Raw genomic sequence first — 23,086 nt, forward strand, 5'->3', positions numbered from 1 at the left:
AAGCTGTGTGTGTGTGTGTGTGCAGATATGAATATATACATACACACACACGCACACACTCTGTGCAGGTATGTAAAAACACACACACACACACACACACACACACACACATATATATATATATATATATATATATATATATATATATATATATATATATATATATATATATATATATATATATACTTAGAGAAAATAGCGCTATAGATTAGTGGAACCTTCCCTTAGTTTGTGGGTAGATGAAGGATACAGGCAGAAAGAAAGAGAAAATACAGGAAGAATGGAAGAGCAAATATGAACTAAGTAGGGGAACGAGGAGATAAAAGGTGCAGTGTAGGATGACACGAGATTACTGGAGGGCGGCTGTTGTGTGACAGGTCAAGCAGGAATACGAGAGAAGGTCAATCGAAGATAAGTGATGAATACGAGAGGATGCATTAAACAGTCAAGAAGAATATATATATATAGTGTCGTATGTGTATATATATACACACATATGTGTGTGTTTGTATACATATTCAAGAAAAACTGTGTCCACACGAGTGGATATTAAGTTACTGTCGGCTAACCTTTCTATCTACGTATGATAAAAAAAATCAATATTAATGAATGTAATCATTCAATTTCTAGACCCCTTTCTTAAATTAAAGCAAGAGGAATCTTTCCGTTCACCTGCATTTTATCTCTGGGATATTTATGTGCAACATCTCCCAATACCGGGGAATATTACCGGGCACGAACCTGGATCGCTCAGGTTTAAGTCCTAACAAATTGTTTTACTTAGCATTTTTGCCCACTAGCACATGACCACGTTTCGCGTCTCACGGCTCCAACCAATTCTCTCTTAGAACTCTCTCTCTCTCTCTCTCTCTCTCTCTCTCTCTCTCTCTCTCTCTCTCTGTCACTCACAAAGTTTAGAGACTGCCTTCATCCACAATGATTATTACACCATGATGTTATGGAGCGAAAAGAATTCAGCATCTATCAAGGCCATTAGAAGTTTGTGATGAGAACAGTTTCGTAATGGCGAATGAAAACATGTATAAAAGGAATATAGATACACATATTCAATTTTGAAACAGCCACATAAGTAGAGAACAACTTAAATGACATCAAACCTATTCAAGATTCAAAAAGGTTCAAGGATGCTCATAATCTCAAGGTACAACATAGAGAATCCTATTGCATATCACACCAGGTGACTGAAGAGGGCCACGACTCTTGCACCAAAGGCCAGCACGCCTTACCATCAGTGTCAAAACATTTTGCTCAAATCATTTTGGCTTGAATACGACATTTTCACATACATTATTGATGATGATGTTGAGCCATTTTACACAAGAGACGGGGTAGTAATGATCAATAATAAGTAAAAAATGCGCCGAAGTTTCTTCGACGCAATCGAGTTTTTTGTACAGCCGCTACAGCGTATAATCAAGGCCACCGAAAACAGATCTATCTTTCGGTGGTCTCGGTATAATGCTGTATGAGCTGCGGCCCATGAAACTTTAACCGGTGGTGGCCTATTCTATATCGTTGCCAGAAGCACGATTATGCCTAGCTTTAACCTTAAATAAAATAAAAACTACTGAGGCTAGAGGGGTGCAATCTGGTATGTTTGATGATTGGAGGGTGGATGATCAACATACCAATTTGCAGCCCTCTAGCCTCAGTAGTTTTTAAGATCTGAGGGCGGACAGAAAAAGTGCGGACAGAAAAAAGTGCGGACGGACAGACAAAGCCGGCAAAATAGTTTTCTTTTCAGAAAACTAAAAACCTGATCTCAGCCTCCGTTTCATATGCCGTTTAGTTAAGGGGAACAAAACAAAATAAACATAATTAAATCAAAGTATTAATTATGCCCAGTTTTATCCACACGCCATAAAATAAGATAATAATAGGTAAAATATTTGAAGCATTATTATTTATATAAACATAGAGGGAACCTATTCCATCGAAAGATACAATAATACGCTTCACTATAAAAGGCCGTCACTAGCTGCAATCAAATATGAAATAACTGGCAAGGTCATTTCTCGTGTCTTTACATGATGGTGAAACAATCTATACATCTCAATTACTTCATTTTTAGCAGCTATATTTTCGGTCTGAGTAAAGCAGTTTTCGTTTTCAGCAAACTTCAATACATTCAGCTACTCAGCTTTAAAAGGCAATCAGTATGGGCTTCCTGGTATAAAAACCAACTTTGCACCGACTCATTACAGCAAGTTCTCAATAATCGTAATTTTCTTTTTTCATCGTTTCCCTTAGGTTTTAATTCACAACAGCTGATATAAATGGTATTCAACTATATACCTCTGGCAAGGCTATTTGCTGTGCTCTAACATGGTGCCAAAAATTATGTATCCGGTATTTTGTTTCTACCCAAGAAATTCAACGGTGAATATTTCTTTCAGTTACTTTGCTTAGCGGACATATCGCGATTAATTGCTGCCTTTCATCTTTCAAATCATAAATAAAAGTCAGTAACTAAGCATGGAAACTAACTTGATCTGACCGATCAAAGACAACTATTGTAATATAGTAAGCGAGAGACGAGTACACTCAGGTTACGGTGTTGCACGAGAAAATATATTGATTCACAACACTTTATATATTACGAGCTTGTTAGCGAGCGCTACGCGCGCTGGAACTCGGCGCTGCTGTCCGTATACCTACCGTCCCGATCCCCTACCTAACCTCGCCCCCACCCAGGGCGGACAAACAGGTTTGCAGGAGGAGGGTGGATGTCTCCCCTACCCTCCTGTTCTCCTACCTACAACGCCTCCACCCGGGGCGGACAAACAGGTTTGCAGGAGGGGGGGGGGGTGGATGTCTCCCCTACCCTCCCGTTCTCCTACCTAATCCGCCCCCACCCATGGCGGACAAACTGGTTTCTAGGGGTGAGTGGCTGTGTCATGTCTTCCTTACTTCAACCCGCGAGAGGACAAACAAGTTCATATCCTCTCGGATCTTATTATTATAGATTAAACATACGATAAAGAAGAAATACTATACAGGGAACAGCCTCTCTCTTTAGCTCTGCCTTTTTGTTTTTTCCGACATGCATGATTTCCTATTTAATTATACATTCACTCCAAGAAGTTCTTTGTCGAGATTTACAACATAAGCACTTGAGCACGGCAGAGATATGCAAAAGGTGTTTAATGGTCCATGAAAGACTGCATTTTGTAGACAAAGGAAAGGGTGACGCATTTGACTTCTGTTCTTCAGGAAACTGAATGCTTTTGAATAACGGGGGTGGGGGGTGGGGGGGGTGGGGGGGGGGGGGGTTTACTACCATGATAACTACCCATCGTTCCCTCTTCCGCCTCTCGAATGAAAGGTTTCCTGGACGTACAAATCTTAGCGCTACACCACCAATCTGAAATGTTTTTCCCAACAAAAAATAACAGCGTAACGGCGAGTTTTTAAAAATGCAAAAATCGGTATACGGAAGCTTCCGGAGTTTCTCTTCTTGAGGACAGAAGAGGAATGAAAACAGTCTCTTGGGTGTTTCTCTCCTCGGCGAGAAGATTGCGCGAGTTTTCTCTTTGAGGAGTCTTATAATTTACGAGAGGCTCCTCCGTGTTATTTCGGGTTTCCTATTTCCTCCTTCGCTCGCGCAACGGTTAATGAAAAATGCTTCTCTTCATCGTTCTTGTTCCCGGAGGAGCTCACGCAATTATTCACCTGGAACAGTATTGCCTCAAGACTGTGATACCAGGCTCGGGTTTTAGTGTTACTAACTCTGACGTGAGCCCATTTAATTCTTTGTGATTCCTATTCATGAGATCGGCCATAAGCATAAATCATGAGACACCTGGGGACACTGGAGCGGAAATTTAGGCGAAATTGGAAAGAATGTTATTTTTAAATTTACAAAATCTACAAAAAAAAAGTTATTTTAAATTTACAAAATGTTTTTCACGTTAAGTGTCCGAACTTCTGTACCAGTGGAAATGGAATATAGAATCCTGACCGAAGGTCAAGCGTTGGGAACCAATGAGGTCATTCAGAGCTGAAAACGAAATTGAGAGTTGAAGGTTTGAAAGGTGTAACGGGAGGAAAACCTCGCAGTTGCACTATGAAACAATTGTTAGGAGAGGGTGGAAAGAGAGGTGGAAGGATGAGAAGATGAGCGGAGGTACAGTCAAAGCTGGGCGGAATTTACGTCTCTTAGTTTGTCTGCCTCTCCAGAAAACAACACAGAATTTTCATGGTACCATTCAAACCAAATTATGTGGAGGAGCTACCGCGGGGTTACGGAAGAGTGTGTAAAATTCCGAGACAGATCCGCCTCCCGAAAAAGATTCAGGAACTTTCCCCATTCACGTTAATATGAGAAAAATTTTATTATTGTTTTATTTTTAATTTTCAATTTCTGATATATAAATTTACGCATCTGTGTCATTTCAACCTCGTCACGTATAACACTTCCTGCGGATCCGGAGAGGTAACCGGATCTCACAGATAATACCTTATGCCTCGCGAAAGTTCACTGATGTTTCCGACTGAGCAACGACGAACCTAAATCTCAGGTTTTCATGTTTCTTGAATTACTACCCGGTCACCAACCCACTGGCCTCAAAAATAAAATCGTACAGCAACGCGTCCAGCGATGCGAACGGGACAAACGAAAGTAGGAATGCTTGGGGACAACTTACGTGCAATGTCAGCATGACCTGAAATAAAAAAAAGAAAGCAAATTAATATCAAAGAAATGAAATACAATCTTCAGGATGAAAAGATCTCTTAACTTATTAATCTGGAGTGCTGTTTGGGGAATCTGTTACTTCGCTTCCCTTAAAATCAAAAGGACCTTTGTTGTCCTCAAACTGAAAAATTCAAGATTCCGAATTTGATGTAGGTTTAAACAACTGAGATATAAGGTTCTTAGATAATGATAATTATTTGCCGATAAGAAATCAAAACTATTCAATATACCTGTTTATCACAAAATTGCCAATTGGCACGACATTATTTAATACAGAGACACGCACAACAAGCAATAAATGTATTCTGGGAACAAGAAACCGAGATAATGGAAGCACAAAAGAGATGGAGAGAAATGGACCAATCGTTAAAAGACTGCTAAAATTTTGTTATGGACCAGAAATAATGATCAAAATCACAGCAACTAATAAAGAAACCAACATAATCCACAACATATAAGCTGTCCTCAAAAAATACGTTATTTCTTTTTACAAATACTATTTTCATCTGACGTTGAATATCGCATTCTCATTACCATTTCAGTTACATGTTTTCCGTCAATGTAAATCCATTATTAGTGATACGTTGTACCACTAACAAACGCTTCTTAAAATGTCCTTATTCAAAAGAGAGCTAAAGTCACAGGGAATGATTCTCTTGCTTACTGAATATTTCCAAATAATTACAATGAAAGCTGCTTGCTCTGAATAAAAGAAACACACACATCAAATGTTAGGAATTATTACACTAATTCACATTACGTCATCATTAGCATCATAATTAAGTTGGAGTCATTGCTGTCAATGGTACCCTAGCTGTTTACACATGCAAATGAGGAAAACTCATACAAATTTCTGATAAATAATACGTACAACTCAAGAACAGCACGACTGCTTTCCTGGTTTTCTCACTGGCATTCAAATCAGTGAAAATGCTCGCAAAATAAAGAGACAATTAGCTTGTGAGGTACAGAGCAGTTTCCTGGACCCTCAGCGCACCCTCGCTTCAAAACAGACTCTACATGACGCACAGAGTACTCTCAAGGAACACAGAGCTAGCACTCCTGATTCAAACGAACCTTTATGCATTTTTCAGAAGATACTCTACGTCCTTGCCAGAAATGTAGTTACTATTGTATGTAAGGCATTGCAAGCTTTCCAACCATATAAATTTGAAATCTCTTCCTAAATTGTATATAGAATTGTTAACCATTCTTCAAGTGTGAGGAAACACATGTGACTGTATAGACGTCGCTGTTTTTCCCTAAAGTCAAATGCTACTTTTCCGCTCGCAAGAGTTCTTGACCTGTCAGAGATTTTGTGTCAGTATTACAGGCTGCTCTATGAGCAAGAGCCCGTGATGGCATAAGGCCAGCTTAATCAAAACAACATGTGTCAATAGATCAGAATACCTTGAATCTGCCTCTTACTCGTCGCCTCGTTATAAGCAATCCAAAACACCATGGAAAATTGTGGTTGAATTTTAAGCAAATCACAAAAGTGCTTGCAGATTATAATGGTCTAAACTTCTGCCCCTTCATCTCTCTCTCTCTCTCTCTCTCTCTCTCTCTCTCTCTCTCTCTCTCTCTAAAATCATATCTTAATGTCAGAAATACGTAGCAGGTTTCCACATAAATGTAATTTTCTTGTCGATATAAAATACATCAACCGTAACTCAATTTACCAGAATGAACCACAATATGACCTTAAAATTCTTCTTACGACAGGAGTATAAAAGTGTTAATAAATGTCATCCATGAAGGAATATGGTATATTGTTCATTACCCACATCCTTTTGTAATAATGATAATTAAATAACACCTTTTCCCGGTATTTACATTTTCAAAAATAAAGCAGTCGATTTATTCTGAATTCTGACCTTTTTTTTTTAGTTTTAATTTTCTTTTTTATTCTCATCAATCACGACGTTGATATCATTATCCCCTTCTCTTCGGATCCCGCATAAAAAATAAATAAAAGCGATTCTTGAAAGACATACTGACGTAAAACAATTTGATCAATAACTTTCCGAAAGAAAATGTCTGATATGCGTAAGAAGAAAGAGGCATGATTTATTTTCTACTTATTTTCTCGCGCCCAAGAGATTAAGCAAGCCATTACGAAGGGACCCCATAACCCCCCGATTTCGTAAGAGAAGCACACGTGGAGACATTTCCCCGAGGGTTTGCTACACAGGCAAAGGTCTTTGTGTGACAGGACACGAGAATTGCCGCCTTGACACAAAGACTCTGTTCCTTGCAGAATTAACAATGACCCAGTTTAGAGAGGAAATTAAGATGTTGGTTCGAATTCTTCTAGGATCTGAAAAAAGTTACGGTTAGAAATATCTCAATTCCTCAAACAAATTCCGTGACATGGAAACTTGAGAACGACCGAAAGGTCGAGCATTTTCTAATATACCGCCAAGAGAAAAACATACACCCCGCTCTGAAGCTCTAACAACATCGCCTTCTCAACAACAATATCTTTCCTGAGTATGTTCAGAACTACTGGTGTTTTGACCTTTGAATCAATGCCTTTCTGGAGCAGGTGATGAGAAGACAGGGAAAGTACATTAAGTCACCGTCTTCCCATTTTCCATTCCAGAGAGGCATCACCTCGAATCCTGGTTAGAGTGAGACCATTGATCAAATGTAATTCCCTCGGGCCTGAATGATACGCGATGCGAAATGAATTAGATGCTGATGACAGAGAGAGAGAGAGAGAGAGAGAGAGAGAGAGAGAGAGAGAGAGAGAGAGGGAATTGAATTGCATATAGAATTTAGGTCAAAGGCCAAGCATAGGGACCTAGGAGGTCATTCAGCGCCGAAACGGAAATTGACAGTAAAAGGTTTGAAAGGTGTAACAGGAGGAAAATCTCGCAGTTGCACTGTGAAAGGAGGTACAGTAAAAGGAACGAAAGGGGTTGCAGCTAGGGGCCAAAGGGACGCTGCAAAGAACCTAAGTAATGCCTACAGCGCACCGCATGAGGTGCACTGACGGCACTACCTCCCTACAGAGAGAGAGAGAGAGAGAGAGAGAGAGAGAGAGAGAGAGAGAGAGAGAGAGAGAGAGAGAGAGAGAGAGAGGTGTAAAAAAATCACAGGGTAACAGACATTCCAGGAAAGACATCTTCAATAAACTAGATGGAAAATCATAAAAATGAAAATTCTGAGTTCCAGACAACGGAAATAGATCACAGTTATTTAATTGCAAAAGTAGAAGTTATTTTTTTCTCAACCCTTCTCCAACAAGTCTCCAATAATTCAAACACCATTCGTCACCTACCAACGCATCAAAAGTCGGCTAAGGATACACAAGTATGAAACGTCCACCAAACAACAGAAAAATTATGCAGTGTTACAGCTAAACAGAAATTGGTGTCCACAACTCCTGAGGTTTGTGTCCTCGAGAGAAGTTAATTGAAGATTTCTGTTTATGGGGCAAGTCGAAAGGGTGATATGACAAACTTGATATCATCTTCCTTTTACATTTATTTCTAATTATGCGATGGGTTTCTCAAGGGCGCATTTGTGACTTGCAGAACGATCTTATTATATTATATTATAAAAGTAACAAGTTGCATATGAAATAAGGTGCTACTTTTTAGTTTTCTGAAAAGAAAATTATTGTGCTGGCTTTGTCTGTCCGTCCGCAGTTTACTCTGTCCGCACTTTTTCAATCCGCACTTTTTCTATCCGCCCTCAGATCTTAAAACCTACTCAGGTTAGAGGGCTGCAAATTGGTATGCTGTTCATCCACCCTCCAATCATCAAACATACCAAATTGCAGCCCTCTAGTCTCAGTAGTTTTGATTTTAAAGTTAAAGTTAGCCATAATCGTGCTTCTGGCAACGATATAGGGAAGTCCATCACCGGGCTGTGGTGAAAGTTTCATGGGCCGAGGCTCATGCAGCATTATACTCAGACCACTGAAAGTTAGATCTATCTTTGATGGCCTTGATTATAGGATGTACAGAAAACCCGATTGCGCCGAAGAAACTTCGGGGCATTTTTTACCTTTGTTTCTTTGCAAAATTTTCAGAACACTGTATTTATACCTCTGGTGTCCAACAGATCCCTAAATGTTTCTTGTTGACTTTAATCTGCGATAGCAATGTTTTTACACGAACCGGGCGAGTTTTTCGGGGTTCTAACATTTCCTCGACTTTTTATTTGGAGCAAAAATAATAACAAAACAATAACATAATGCTATTAATAACTCTATTATTAACGAAATAATATCAGGAAAAAAACACCAAAAGTTTTTATTTAGACCCAATGCCAGAAATCTCAGACCTAGAACTTTTCATCGCGAAATCTGAAGACAAGATCTACAATATTAAAGCACGTTTGCAGCATTTTTTTTTTTTTTTAGGATTATTGATAATTAATCATGCATTTTTATGAGTGCCGTTCGTACTGCGACAGTTTTCCTCTTCTTCTTCTTCTTCTTCTTCTTCTTCTTCTTCTTCTTCTTTTCTTCTTCTTCTTCTTCTTCTTCTTCTTCTTCTTCCCTATTTATATAGAGCTTTGAAAAGTCTGGGTAAAAAAGCACATTTAAAATACATACAACTGGTTGTTGCAAAACGACACACTGGGTTTTTCAAACAGTGCACTTGCAATGCAAAGGGGAAGGTAAAAAAAAAAAACATAAAATGACGAGACGAATCAATTCCAATCACCCCGAATGCTCTGCAAAATGGGAAACATTCCTCGGCGAAAGAAGCAAAATTGTATCTAGCGAAAACCTGGGAGGGGGACGAAATCAAATAAGAACGAGACAAAAGAAGGGAATCCCATTACAGATCAGAAACACGCGCGGAGATGAATCCCGGGAGGATAACGGCGAAAATGCCCTTGGAGAAGATCAAAGGCTGATGAAATGGAATTCAGGGAGAAATGTGCCTCTTTTAACCAAGACTTCTCAAAGCTCTATATAAATAGGAAAGAAGAAGAAGAAGAAGAGGAAAACTGTCGCAGTACGAAAGGCATTCATAAGAATGCTCTTGCGCATGATTAATTGTCAACAATCCTGAAAAAAAAACTGCTTTAATATTTTGGATCGTGTCTTCGGATTTCACGATGAAAAGTTCTACGTTTTGAGATTTCTGGCAATGGGTCTCAATAAGAACTTAGGATTTTTCCCTGATACTAATTTCACAATCTAGTGAACAATGTTCTTCATCACAGAAAAGAAAGTTGTTTCGAAATGATCTTACTTTTATACACATTCAGAAAACAGGAGCACTCAACAGAGAGTACTTTTCTGCCAGTGCCAACCCCATAAGCCAATATTTAGTTTTCTGTAAAAGAAAACTACTGAGGTCGCTACCTGTCTGTCCGTCCGCCCTCAGATCTCAAAAACTACTGAGGCTAGAGGGCTGCAAATTGCTATGTTGATCATCCACCCTCCAATCATCAAACATACCAAATTGCAGCCCTCTAGCCTCAGTAGTTTTTATATTATTTATAGTTAAAAGTTATCCATGATCGTGCGTCTGGCACCGGTAGCGGTGCCAGCCGCCGACGGATCTTCACGTGACCGCATCTGGGGAGCACCTGAGCGTAAGTCGTTGACTTCGGCGCATTTTTTACCTGTTATCGACTGTAACCAGTTTCAGCTTCTACCCTCGTTTAAGGGTTGCATCATTTAAAAAGTCGAATTGGTTCTTGTAAACAAATCACCGACTAATGATTGCTTCAGACCACGCTGAAAAAAATCATTTCACCTGTTTCTGAGCTATCATCCTACCCCCGAAAACAGTGACGAATGCCGGTGAAAACATACCTCCTTGGATGAGCCAAGGACTGTCCATTTTTCATCAGCAAACATATGACGTATGTTTCCAAGATTAGCCTCGAGTTTCCTTTGCTGGCGTTTTGTAGGGTCTTTCGAATTTCCAGTCTAAATGACACTAACGTAACTGTAGCTCTGCCACTTTCACAACTTAAAAACAGTTCACACCCAAAATATCATGCAAGTGTTTATAGGTATTCCTTTCAACCTCCTTGTACCCATACAAGTGTTTATAAACATTCCTTTCAGGCCCCTTGTACCTATGCAAGTGTTTACAAGTATTCCTTTCATACTCCTTGTGCCTACACTCAAGCCCATGCACTGAGCCTTGTAGCAGCAGCTGGTGAAAATCTCGTGGTAGGAATCGTATTTTAAAAGTTTGTAATTCAACACTTTCCTCAGGGTCCTTCGTTCCTTGCAGCTTTCATGTATTTTGCTACCGTTTTTTGGACAGCAAAATATATAAGTTTTATTTAAAACTCTTGAGGAGAAGGCCTTTGCCTATGAGTATAATTTCTTCACCTGCGAACGGGAGTTACCATCGGTATATTCCTGCTGATCCAAATCACGATTAATGAACATCTGCCGATAACCGTTGTGATGCAACGCCTCTGGGAATTCGCCATCTCTTACTTGTAACGTTCAGCAGCGGTCTAAAAAAAGTGCTACAAGAATCACACTCTCTGGTTGAAATGAATATAGAATTTAGGCCAAAGGCCAAGCACTGGGACCTATGAGGTCTCTGGTGATATTTGGTTAATATCTCGTTCCTAGGCATGGCGAATGAGATCTACATCACGAAGACATAACTTTATGGGTTTACTTTAACTGAGGTGGGCTAATGCAAGGGCTGATTGTATTCATAATTGAAGAGCATATCCGTTTATACTGTGTGTGTGTGTGTGTGTGTGTGTGTGTGTGTGTGTGTGTGTGTGTGTGTGTGCGCGCGCGAGTGCACTGATGGTAAGGTGGAGTAGAGTGTAAGTTTACCTATCTCACCTCACTCTTAGTTTTTATTAACTTTTATTTTTTTCAGCTACACTGATAATGAAATTAAAAGAGCAAGAGAGTTTCATCTGGTCCGCTGGTATAGTGGTTAGTGTCGTGGCGTGCCACTCAAATATCGCGGGTTCGCGTCTCCTCCAGGGCGATGAAAAATCACTGGCTCTGTATCATGATCCGTTACTGGTGCAGTGTGGGGTCTGCGGTAGGAGGTTGAAACCAACATTCTTTGGGAGCTTGAATTTCAAGTCAGTGACCCCTTTGGTGTGCTTGTTCCATATGAATAGGTTTCATCTACTGAAATAATAGTAATAATAATAATAATAATAATAATAATAATAATAATAATAATAATGAATATATACTAATAATGAACATATACTATACATATTCTTCATGGATACTTAGGAACCTTGGCTTTGCAACAAACAAACCACGGATCTCTCTCTCTCTCTCTCTCTCTCTCTCTCTCTCTCTCTCTCTCTCTCTCTCTCTCTCTCTGTGGATTCATCGATGTGGTCTTTTATCCGAATATTTCCCAAGGGAGAGAGGAGACGTCAAGCTCAGACGTCTCCTCATTAGGGACGTCAAGAGTTCGTGACGGCAATATGTGACATTCGCTCATCATCAATGACATGTCTGTCCTCATCCAAGATGACACCTGGTAAAGATACACGTGCTACCTATAAGAGAATAAGAGATGATTCAGCAAGTAAAACATGCGCCGAAGTTCCTTTGGCGCAGTCGAGTTTTCTGTACAGCGTATAATCAAGGCCACGGAAAATAGATAATTCTTTCGGTGGTCTCGTTATAATGCTGTATGGGCAGCGGCCCATGAAACTCTCAGCCGGTCGTGGTGGCCTGTGTTGCTGCGTTGCCAGAAGCACGATTATGGATATCTTTAACCTTAAATAAAATGGTAAATACTGACGCTACAGGGCTGCAATTTGGTACGTTTGATGATTGGAGGGTGGATGATCAACATACCAATTTGCAGCCCTCTAGCCTCAATAGTGTTTACGATCTGAGGGAGGACAGAAGTGCGGACAGAATAAATTGAGGACGGACAAAGCCGGCACAATAGTTTTCATTTACGGCAAAATAAAAAGGTTAAACACTTACACGTTTTTACCTACACGTACTAAAAAGCGAATGGGAACGCAAACTTGATGTAGAATTTTGGCCAAAGGCCAAGCCCTGGGACCTGCGAGGCCATTCAGCGCCGAAAGGGAAATTGAAAGTTTGAAAGGTGTATCAGGAGGAAAGCCTCGCAGTTGCACTCTGAAACAATTGTTAGGAGCGGGTGGAAAGTAAGAAGGAAGTAACAGAATATGAACGGAGGTACAGTAAAAAGAACGAATTGATCACTTGACAGGCACTATTCTTGAACATGTAATTTCTGGATCAAGAAGGAAAATATTATTTTAGATGAGAGCCTCTTGGCCGTGTCCATTAATTTCAACCGGTTTCTTAATGATGTCATGGTTTCAGTGGCGAGAATATTCTGAAATGACGGTATCATAAAAAAATTTTGTAAATTGTGTATTAAGTACTGAGAAATTGGCAGGTGCGTATTTACTTATGATATATATATATATATATATATATATATATATATATATATATATATATATATATATATATATATATATATATATATATATATATATATATATATATATATAACTGGTTATGTTGTCGTTTATATAAAATTCAATTTAGGGAGGAACAGGATAGCCAGAAGACGTGGTAAAATTGCAACATTATTATTTCTTAGAATATCACAGAGGCACAGCCGAGCTTTCGGGCATACATGACTTTTCCCATCATCAAGTTCGCTTATTTATAGAATGACTTAAAAATAAAGAGAAACAGTAAGAGAACTGTAATGACTGGCTACATCTAAAAGTATTAAAACAGTTATAATCCACAAAACTTTAAAATATACATAATTATATAAAGTAAAAAAGCAACATAAAAAACTAAGTTTCATTTGCACTTGTATTTGGTTCGTGACTCATGCTAAAGGGAAAATTTAATAACAAATATATAACTGAAACACGCGATGCCATTCTCACAAACATTCTAAAATGTGCCTTCTGGGTAACCTCAATCACAATAATTATCAGTTTTTAATTATACCAATTGCACCAATTTTTAATTATATCAATTCATCCAGCGCATAATAAATATTAAAACAGATTTTTACAGTTAACAATTGTTAAAAATTTGATAAAAAACAATTTATTTTCCATAATAAGCATAAACAGAAGTTTGGCGTAGTAAAACGTTCGGGCATCTAATGATGAAAGTGTAAAGTTGGGTACGTGCGCAATATTAGGTATGGATGTCTGCGGCAGCCAATTTGCAACAACCGCTGATGTCCATATGGGTAGTCTGTTGTACACAGCCCAATCTCTGATATAGAATTACAAATCTGGTATAAAAACGTACACATGGGCGGACTGGACACCTGGAGCACCGTTAAATGGGCGCAGATTGCCAGGGGATTTCAGGCTTTTAAAAGTCAGAAAAACCTGATAGTATCGTCTAAAATCACACATATATATATATTTAAGAGTAGAAACAAGATTTATGTAAACAACAGTTTTGAATAAGAACACTAAAAATTTGTTTCAATTAACTTTAATAACTGGGCTTCGTTATGGATTTAACAGCTTTTGTTTTAAATGCCACACATTCAGTTTGCTTCCACCTTCTATCACGGAGAATAAAAAAATGGAAAAATTTTGCGCAAATTCTTTATGCACAATGAAATATATTTTCACCAACGCATACTTTCACTATAAAAATTTATGAGTATTTAGTGAAATAGCTTTAGGGAAAGGTTGCAGTGAAAAACAAAATATCTATAAGAGAAACGCGGTGGATACATCTAATAGCCGGATCATTTTAGAGTCTGCAAGAAGTGATCTTAATTGAAAATGGGAATTCTGATCATCCTAAGCGATGAATCTTAATTACATATTAAGGGGGAATCGTCATTCTCTTTTTATCTCCCCCCAATTCATTCAAATATTCACTCTACTGACGTGGTTCACCTGTCTTAATATAAATAAATAAATAAATAAATAAATATATATGCATATATATATATACACACAAACACACACACATATATATATATATAATTATATATACTATATATATATACATATATAATATATATATAAACTCAAAGCGTAGAAAACACCCAGACCATAGAATCCACCCAAAACACAGAATACCCCCAAAGCATACAACACACCCGGATATTTATTTATCTCAACCTTCTATTAGACAGGAAAAGGAATCAAATCTATCTGTAGTGTAATATCAAAGAATTTTTATTTATAGGTTTTTAGAAATTTAAATACAGCATACAAATTATAAAGTAAAATCTTTCACAAATTCACTATAATACTACTTCAACACAAAACTTGATTGTAAACAACATTTCTATTTTCACCATCAGGAGCCAGAATAAATAAATTCTTGGGTGAAGCCACTCTTAAGCAAGCAACATAAAGTTGTCCGTAGAAAAAACATGACGATCTCAGTCCATTCCACAGTACTTAACAGACTGTCCCTGTGCCTTGTAGATCGTGATCGAGAACGCAAGTCTGACTGAAAATTGCAATCTCTTAGAGTTAAAAGGGAGATCCGTCGGAATGAGTGTATCCATGGGATGAAAGCTGTTTCACCCTCTCCCTTTCTAATTACATTGACCACCATTTTTGACACTAAATTTCACCCCTTCTCACCCCCTCTTCCTAGCGGGGCTGAACATGGACGTAAAGGGCATCGGGAGTGTCACTATTCATCTCAGCGACCTCGAAAACTATGGATTAGACACTAATATCTGTTGTTTGGTTATTTTTACATGTCACCCCCCTCCCCACCCCGCACCCCCTTTGGTGACAGTGATGTTTACCCCACAGTACTCTTTTCCAGATAATAAGTCAAATGTATACGGAAATGAGGTGTGATAAACCTGTAGAGTTTATTTAGTTACTAAGTCTGCAGGCATAACCAGCCTCGTTTCAGGGAAGCCCGTCAGACCCCCCACCCCTTTTGGTGCCCTTTGGTGCTAGTGATGTCTTACCCCCACAGCAATCTTTTCCAGATAGTAAGTCATATGTATACCAAGTTTGGTTGAAATTGCTCAGTGCGTTTCAGAGTTATGCTGGAACATACACACATACACATACATCCATATATATATATATATATATATATATATATGTATATATATATATACATATATATATACTACATATATAAATATATACATATATATATATAGTATATATATGTGTATATATATGTGTGTATTTTTGAAGGTACGGATACACCAGTAATCTAACGATTTACGCGATTTTTATGAAGACGGCCAATAGTTTTTAAAAACACAATAACTGACGATTTAAGTGTATCTGAGTCCTTAAGAAGTAAGCATTTAGAAAACAGCCCAGTTTGTTTGCCCAGTCGCATTTTAGTACAATAAGCACATATGTAAACACTGCGTTTAAAACAAACTTTTCTAGGCCAAAGTTACCAAAGTTCAACGGTAAACAAATAACAGTTCTGAATATCGAGTGCGAATAATTTTTCCACTTGTTTCAATATTATATATGTTTTTTTTTTATCATCACATCTATCAAAAGAGTATTTGTTTTTAGAACACCAAAAGAGAGCCACGTGCAGCAATCGAATCTTTAAAACATTTGCAATAGCTTTTAAAGATTGCAACATACAATATCCTCTGGGGTTAACTGGGTATTTTTTTAACCGAAAACTGAAAAGATGCAACCTTTATGAAAATTAACACTGCAATAGCTGAAACTCTTTCAGTTTGTCGTACATTTTGCATAGTTACACATACATACATGCATACATACACGCACATATATATAATGTACAGTATGTAAGTATGTATGTGAGCATATGTATGTGCACACACACACACACGTATATATAAGATAGATAGATAGATATACAATATATAATACATATATCGCAAGAACAATAAAAGGGACCTTTGGACTTACCGCTCTCCTAAGCTACAGTGCTGCGCTTGTAAATACCTTGATAGACTTTTAGTACCTACTGCTAAGTAAAACTCTGAACACTTTATGCTCCTAACACGGCAACTGCTGCAGTATCCACATATTCCCTTGGACATCATAAAAAGAATTAACTGCTACTTGTTTTCAGTTGTATTTGGTTTTAGTTTTCTGTTCAAGAAAACTTTTGAGATGGCTATTTCGTCTGTCCGTCCGCACTTTTTCTGTCCGCCCTCAGATCTTAAAAACTACCAGAGCTAGAGGGCTGCAAATTGGTACGTTGATCATCTACCCTCCAATCATCAAACATACCAAATTGCAGCCCTCTAGCCTCGTTAGTTTTTATTTTATTTAAGGTTAAGTTAGCCATGATCGTACGTCTGGTACCCGCTATAGGTGCCAATAACACAGGCCACCACCGGGGCATGGCTGAAAGTTTCATGAGCCGGCTGAGAGTTTCATAGACCGTTGCTGAGAGTTTCATACAACATAATACACTATACAGAAAACTCGATTGCGCAGAAGAAACTTCGGCGCATTTTTTACCAACAAAAATGAATTTTAATTTTTCTGAACCTGTATCGCTGATACAAGACAATAGTTCCACGCTCCTTCCTCTAAAACCTTTTGGCAGTCTTTTCTCAAACTTATGACCAAGTTTGTTCAGGGATACATCTTAAATTGCCTTTTCATATGGCCACCAAACAGTAACATAAAGTACGATCAAGCATCAGAAGACGTGTTTGCTAAAATCTTGCAGTTGTCCATTGCCGGGACTTTGTGCAAGGACTCGTCGGTGAGGGCACAAAGTTCTGCAGCCTTTATTCCTTGATAAAACATTTTTGCTTTCTCTGTGATGAGAGGTCCTGAGTTGGACGTCCCTTAAGCCTTTTGTCCAGTAAATTGCTTATTCTGCTTATATCTTTCTCCAGCTGACTTCTCACGTTTTCCATTGCTCTCTTTTGGGTTGCGAATGAAATTCCTGAGCAATGAATTTCAACTGAATTTACTTTTCGTTTTTAATATCATAACATACAGAACTGATTTTGTATCCTCCCAATGATAGCTTCTCACAAACTCCGGCCTCCATTTTTTTCAAAACAACTGATTTCCTTTTGGAAATAAAGACTGAGGGTACTTCTTCAACCCTCTGGAAAGATTTTATTTCACTGATACAAGATGGATGGGAAACAAACGATAACATGGCGTTCGAATTATGTACTGATGAACTTCACAGATGATTTAGAGCGACTTCTAACAATAGCTGCGAAGATCAATCCTTTTGGGTCACTCATTTCCAGGAATACCGTCTGGCCTTTACTGTCGAGATCCGAATTTCTCCACCTGCTCCCATTTTACTCTGTTCCTGTAACCTTCCTCATTTTGATAGACGGAACTGAATTCAACTGAATATAGAATTTAGGCCAAAGACCAAGCACTGGGACCTGTGAGGTCATTCAGCGCTGAAACGAAAACTGACAGTAAGAAGGTTTGAAAGGTGCACTATGACTCAGTTGTTAGGAGAAGGTGGAAAGTATGATAGAAGAAAGGGAATATGAAAGGAGGTACAGTAAAAGGAACGAAAGGGGGGTGCAGCTAGGGGCCGAAGGCATGCTACAAAGAACCTTAAGTAATGCCTACAGTGCACCGCATGGGGTGCACTGACGGCACTAGCCCCCTACAGGGACCGGGTCTATTGCTTTTTTTTCGGGGTTGGCCTAATCTCCCCCCCTCCTACCCCACAATTAGACCTCTCATGCAATGGAGTATGGGCTTCCTACTCAATGAATGCTCATTCTTATAATTTATGATCTCAAGGCTCGTGCTTTGTAATTCTCGATAATCCTTTGCTTGGATGCAGCCATGTCAATCCGCTCTCGGTCTAACTCCGATTTCATATCCTTTATCCAAATTTGGTTCCTCTTGAATTCTTAAAGGAGTAGATAAATGGATTGCTGAGTACACTGTATGTAAATAACGACAAGAATACCGTATACCCTTAGTTATTTTCGTTCACGGTTGCATAACGAGAAAGTTCGAGTTGATTGGCCATTTAATTAATATGATTAACTACCTAATTACCAATTTGTAGATTTGATTCCATAATTTCATTTTTATTTTCTGCAAGGCAAATTAGCAGGGAAATTATATTTGAATGTAATCAACACATTACCTTCGTCAAAGTCGCATGAATGGAACCCGAGAAAAATATTAGTTCCTGTATAGTTCTGCTTGCCTTGATAAAGAACACCTATCTGATCGTGAAATTTATCTTAAATCGTAAAACCGCATTTGATATGGTCAGATTCAGACATGGCCCCATATCTAAGAAGTGCCCTTGGTCTATAAAATCTTAAATCTGGCTACTTACCCTGACGTTACTGCAGCTACTACGTAAAAGTTGGTGCACTAATTTTCATTTCATAATATTAAGTTGATCATTATCGACATTGAATTTCCTAAATTACTTGGGCTTTTCAGTAAAACTTGCGTGAATATGCTATCAAACATGGCTCCAAATCTTGGAGGTGCCTGAGGGCTACTAAAATTTTAAATCCGCCTCAGTGCCATATACATGGGTAATCACCCCAGAACTTGGTTTACAAGGAAAAAATCTAGATGTTATTTTGATGTTACTGCAGCTAGCAATAAAACCTAGTATAATAATATAAATAATACATAATGTAAATTATATAATTAATTCAGTTTATAACTATCGAAAATTAATCTCTAAATTATCTGTAAATCTTTGACCCATGACACGAATCCTAACTTCAATGCAATTTCCATCGGACAGAAAAAAATTGATGATGGGATCAAGGTGACATGCATCTCAAGAAACTCCCACAAGCATTCACTGACTTTCCTTTGCAAACTGCCTGCCAGAGAGAGAACTAAGAGGAAATGCTTTGTTTTCTTTTTATAAATAAATCACCGGACAGGTACTTGGGAAAGTTACAGTTTCATCTAAAAAGAAATAAGAAAAACCTTGGCACAAGGCACTGGTCCCACAGTGCAGGTCTGTGTTGGTTGTTAAGTGTTTAGAAGTCCACACCAGGCCTCTAATCATCTTCAAAATCGGATTAAATCTAAACCAGCCAACCCTCTCCGGAGTATACTCATTGGCCAAGAACAGAACAGAGTAGAGTGTTGAATTTAGGCCAAAGGCCAAGCACCGGGACCTATGAGGTCATTCAGAGCTGAAAGGGAAATTGAGGGTAATACGGTCTGAGAGGTGTACCAGGAGGAAAACCTCGTAGTTGCACCACGAAACAATTGTTAGGAGAGGGTGGATAGCAAGATGGAAGAAAAAGAATATGAATGGAGGCACAGTAAAAGGAATGAAAGGGGTTGCTGCTAGGGGCCGAAGGGACGTTTCAAAGAACCTTAAGTAATGCCTACAGTGCATCACGCGAGATACACTGACGGCACCACCGCCATACGGGGTTCTCACTTGCCAAGCCTTCACACTACACACGACTACCTTCTGAACCCTTGTGGCTAAAGTCGAGGCAGGAAGTACACTGACGACTGCTATAGTTTGAATGGTTTGCTATCTCTTCTAGCTTGTGACTTCACTCCCTCAAAATACACAACCCTAATAAAACTGCAAATTGGAAATATGTGCAAGACAATTTAAAAGATATCTGTTATCTTATTTCTAAATGGCAAAGTTTTCAAACTGACAACAGAACTGGAAATATTACTTTAACCTAAAGTTTCAATACTCTATAGTACTTCATTTTCTTTTCACTTACATATTCTGCGCAGTCATTCAATTACATTGCAAAGTAGAAGGTCACGATCCAGTTAGCTTAGTGCTTTGCTTTCTATGTCCCAGACCTCCTCCGGTTAATGGGATCGATTATGGTACCTTGTCCGTCCTCCATCAGCTCATGTACTATCTATTTCACATTACCAATCAAAATCCTACCATACAATCTCTCTAATTGAGTAAATAACACTATACGCTTACAATTCTCACAGTCGCCTCTATCACCTCATTTATACAACAAAAGGAACCTTTCCCTTATACAGACACATTTACAAATTATGGTTAGCTACTCAGTTAAACTTTCCCAACCATAACGCAGCATCTCACTAGATTTCCATCAACTCCAGGTGCCTTTACATTCTTCAGTCTCTTCATGTCATTAACAGTAACTTCCAAAGGTGTTCTTAATTTTACACATACTATTATCCCTCACGCCTCATTCAGCAATCTTTAAATTAGTTGCTCCATCAACCAAAGACTGTTTTTACTTCAGACAGCAGCACCTCGCCATTTAAATTTCTGTTCCAAGATCCAATTTTCCATTAATATCACCCCTTGAATTTTTTATCCAATAGGATCTATATATACATACATATATATATATATACAGTATGTATATATATATATATATATATATATATATATATATATATATATATATATATATATATATATATATATATATATATATATATATGCACTTTATATATCCACATATATATATTATACATATATAAATATATATACATACACACACGGAAATACTGAAAACATAACCACGTGTTTCACAGAAATAAATTTATGACCCACACAGGGAACGAACCTCAGTCTCCTGAGTGACAGGCCAAGGCAGTAGCGACGGACCTACCATGGTCATAAAAGAAGTTGGAACCTAAGAACTACATACCTGAGGTTTTTCCATGGCTGGCTTCTCAAGCCTAACATGCCAGCGAATTTTACCCAATTTTCCCAGTCAGTCGCTACCATTTCATTCGAATTACCCCTTCACCGTGAGATATGATGGAAATAATGCACACATAGGCATGCGTTTCATAGAAATCATTTTCACTCACACCAGGAATGAACCTCGGTTTCCCGAGTGACAGGCCAAGGCGGTACCGATTGACCTACCTACTTAAAATTCACTGGCATGTAAGGCTTGAGAAGCCAGCCACGGAAAAACCTAAGGTATGTAGTACTTAGGGTCCAACTTCTTTTATGACCTCGGTAGGTCCGTCATCGCTACCGTCTTGATTTGTCACTCGGGAGACCGAGGTTTGATCCCAGTGTCAGTAAGAAATTTATATTTATATTTAAACGTGGTCTCTTGCACTGTTATGGTGTGCATTCTTAAACAGGATGGTATCGAATGGCGATTTTATTCACAAATTACAAATTTTTTTACAAACTATCAAGAACTAATCTGTCCCCATTGTCCAGTAGCTAGTAGTCCTTGAAAGCTTGTAGAATTTTTTTTTTTTAATTTTGTGAATAAAATCTCCATTAGGTACCATACTGTTTAAGCGAGGTCCTGTTATTTTATATATATTCATATGTGCATATATATATACACATCTATATATATTGGCTATTTTTGGCAACATTTCAGAAATAATCAAGACGCTCTCTCTCGCTCTCCTGTAACTTTCATCGTCCTTCTCTCCTCTAGATAACTTTTTTTTGGGATGAGGTTGCAGGCCCCACACTATTTACCTACACACAAGCATATATACATACTATTATATATATATATATATATATATATATATATATATATATATATATATATATATATATATATATATATAATGCACTACGAGTGTATAATATGAAGAAATACATACACAAATCCTCTCTCTCTCTCTCTCTCTCTCTCTCTCTCTCTCTCTCTCTCTCTCTCTATATATATATATATATATATATATATATATATATATATATATATATATATATATATACATATACACATACATATATAACCGTAAAATTACGTATTTGTCCATTTGCCCAATCACCCAAGGAAACGAGTCCTATCTCTATTTCTAGCACTAATTCCAATTCCAGTGCCATTTAAAATTCCGGATTACCTTCCAAGTCTGTCCGCCTTTGCTCTGGTATAAAGCACCTACCATCTACCATCTCTCTCTCTCTCTCTCTCTCTCTCTCTCTCTCTCTCTCTCTCTCTCTCTCTCTCTCTCTCTCTCTCTCTCACTCAAACGAAAGCAATACAATCCAATCAGGCGACCCGGAAGAGTGCGAACTCAGCGGTTGTGATTCGAATTACAAAGAAAGGCAAACAGTGGAGGAGGATCTTATAAAAGGTAATCGTCATGGAGATTCTTGAGAGAGAGAGAGAGAGAGAGAGAGAGAGAGAGAGAGAGAGAGAGAGAGAGAGAGAGAGAGAAGAGGTTGCAATAGCTCTGCTGCGATTGCAAATAGTTTTGCCGATTACAAGACCCAGGATTCATGATATACGCCCTTTTACTCTTTTTATTTTTAAGCCTTTTTGAAAATACCTTTACAAAAATAGTCCAATGCGATTAAACTATGAGAGTAAGAGAGTAAAGGAGTAAGAGTAAAGCTGGCAGTCCTATGAAAAGTATGTTTCCACTTTTCGACCTCTATAATTAAAAGAAGGTTCTCATCTTCTGAAGAAAATCATTACCTTATTTCTTTGAGAGAGAGAGAGAGAGAGAGAGAGAGAGAGAGAGAGAGAGAGAGAGAGAGAG

At 38.2% G+C, this 23,086-nt stretch overlaps 1 protein-coding gene across 1 annotated transcript in view; it reads right to left on the reverse strand.

The window, feature by feature from the left end:
• The window catches only part of LOC136855657 (glucose-6-phosphatase 2-like), a 774,122-nt gene that overhangs the window by 184,444 nt on the left and 566,592 nt on the right, over window positions 1-23,086 (reverse strand). Inside the window, exon 2 of the mRNA XM_067132868.1 lies at window positions 4,668-4,685. The gene's annotated coding sequence lies outside the window, so the exon portion shown is untranslated. The remainder of the gene's footprint in view (window positions 1-4,667; window positions 4,686-23,086) is intronic.

The sequence above is a fragment of the Macrobrachium rosenbergii genome, chromosome 32 (genome assembly GCF_040412425.1).
Source record: "Macrobrachium rosenbergii isolate ZJJX-2024 chromosome 32, ASM4041242v1, whole genome shotgun sequence".
NCBI lineage: Eukaryota > Metazoa > Arthropoda > Malacostraca > Decapoda > Palaemonidae > Macrobrachium > Macrobrachium rosenbergii.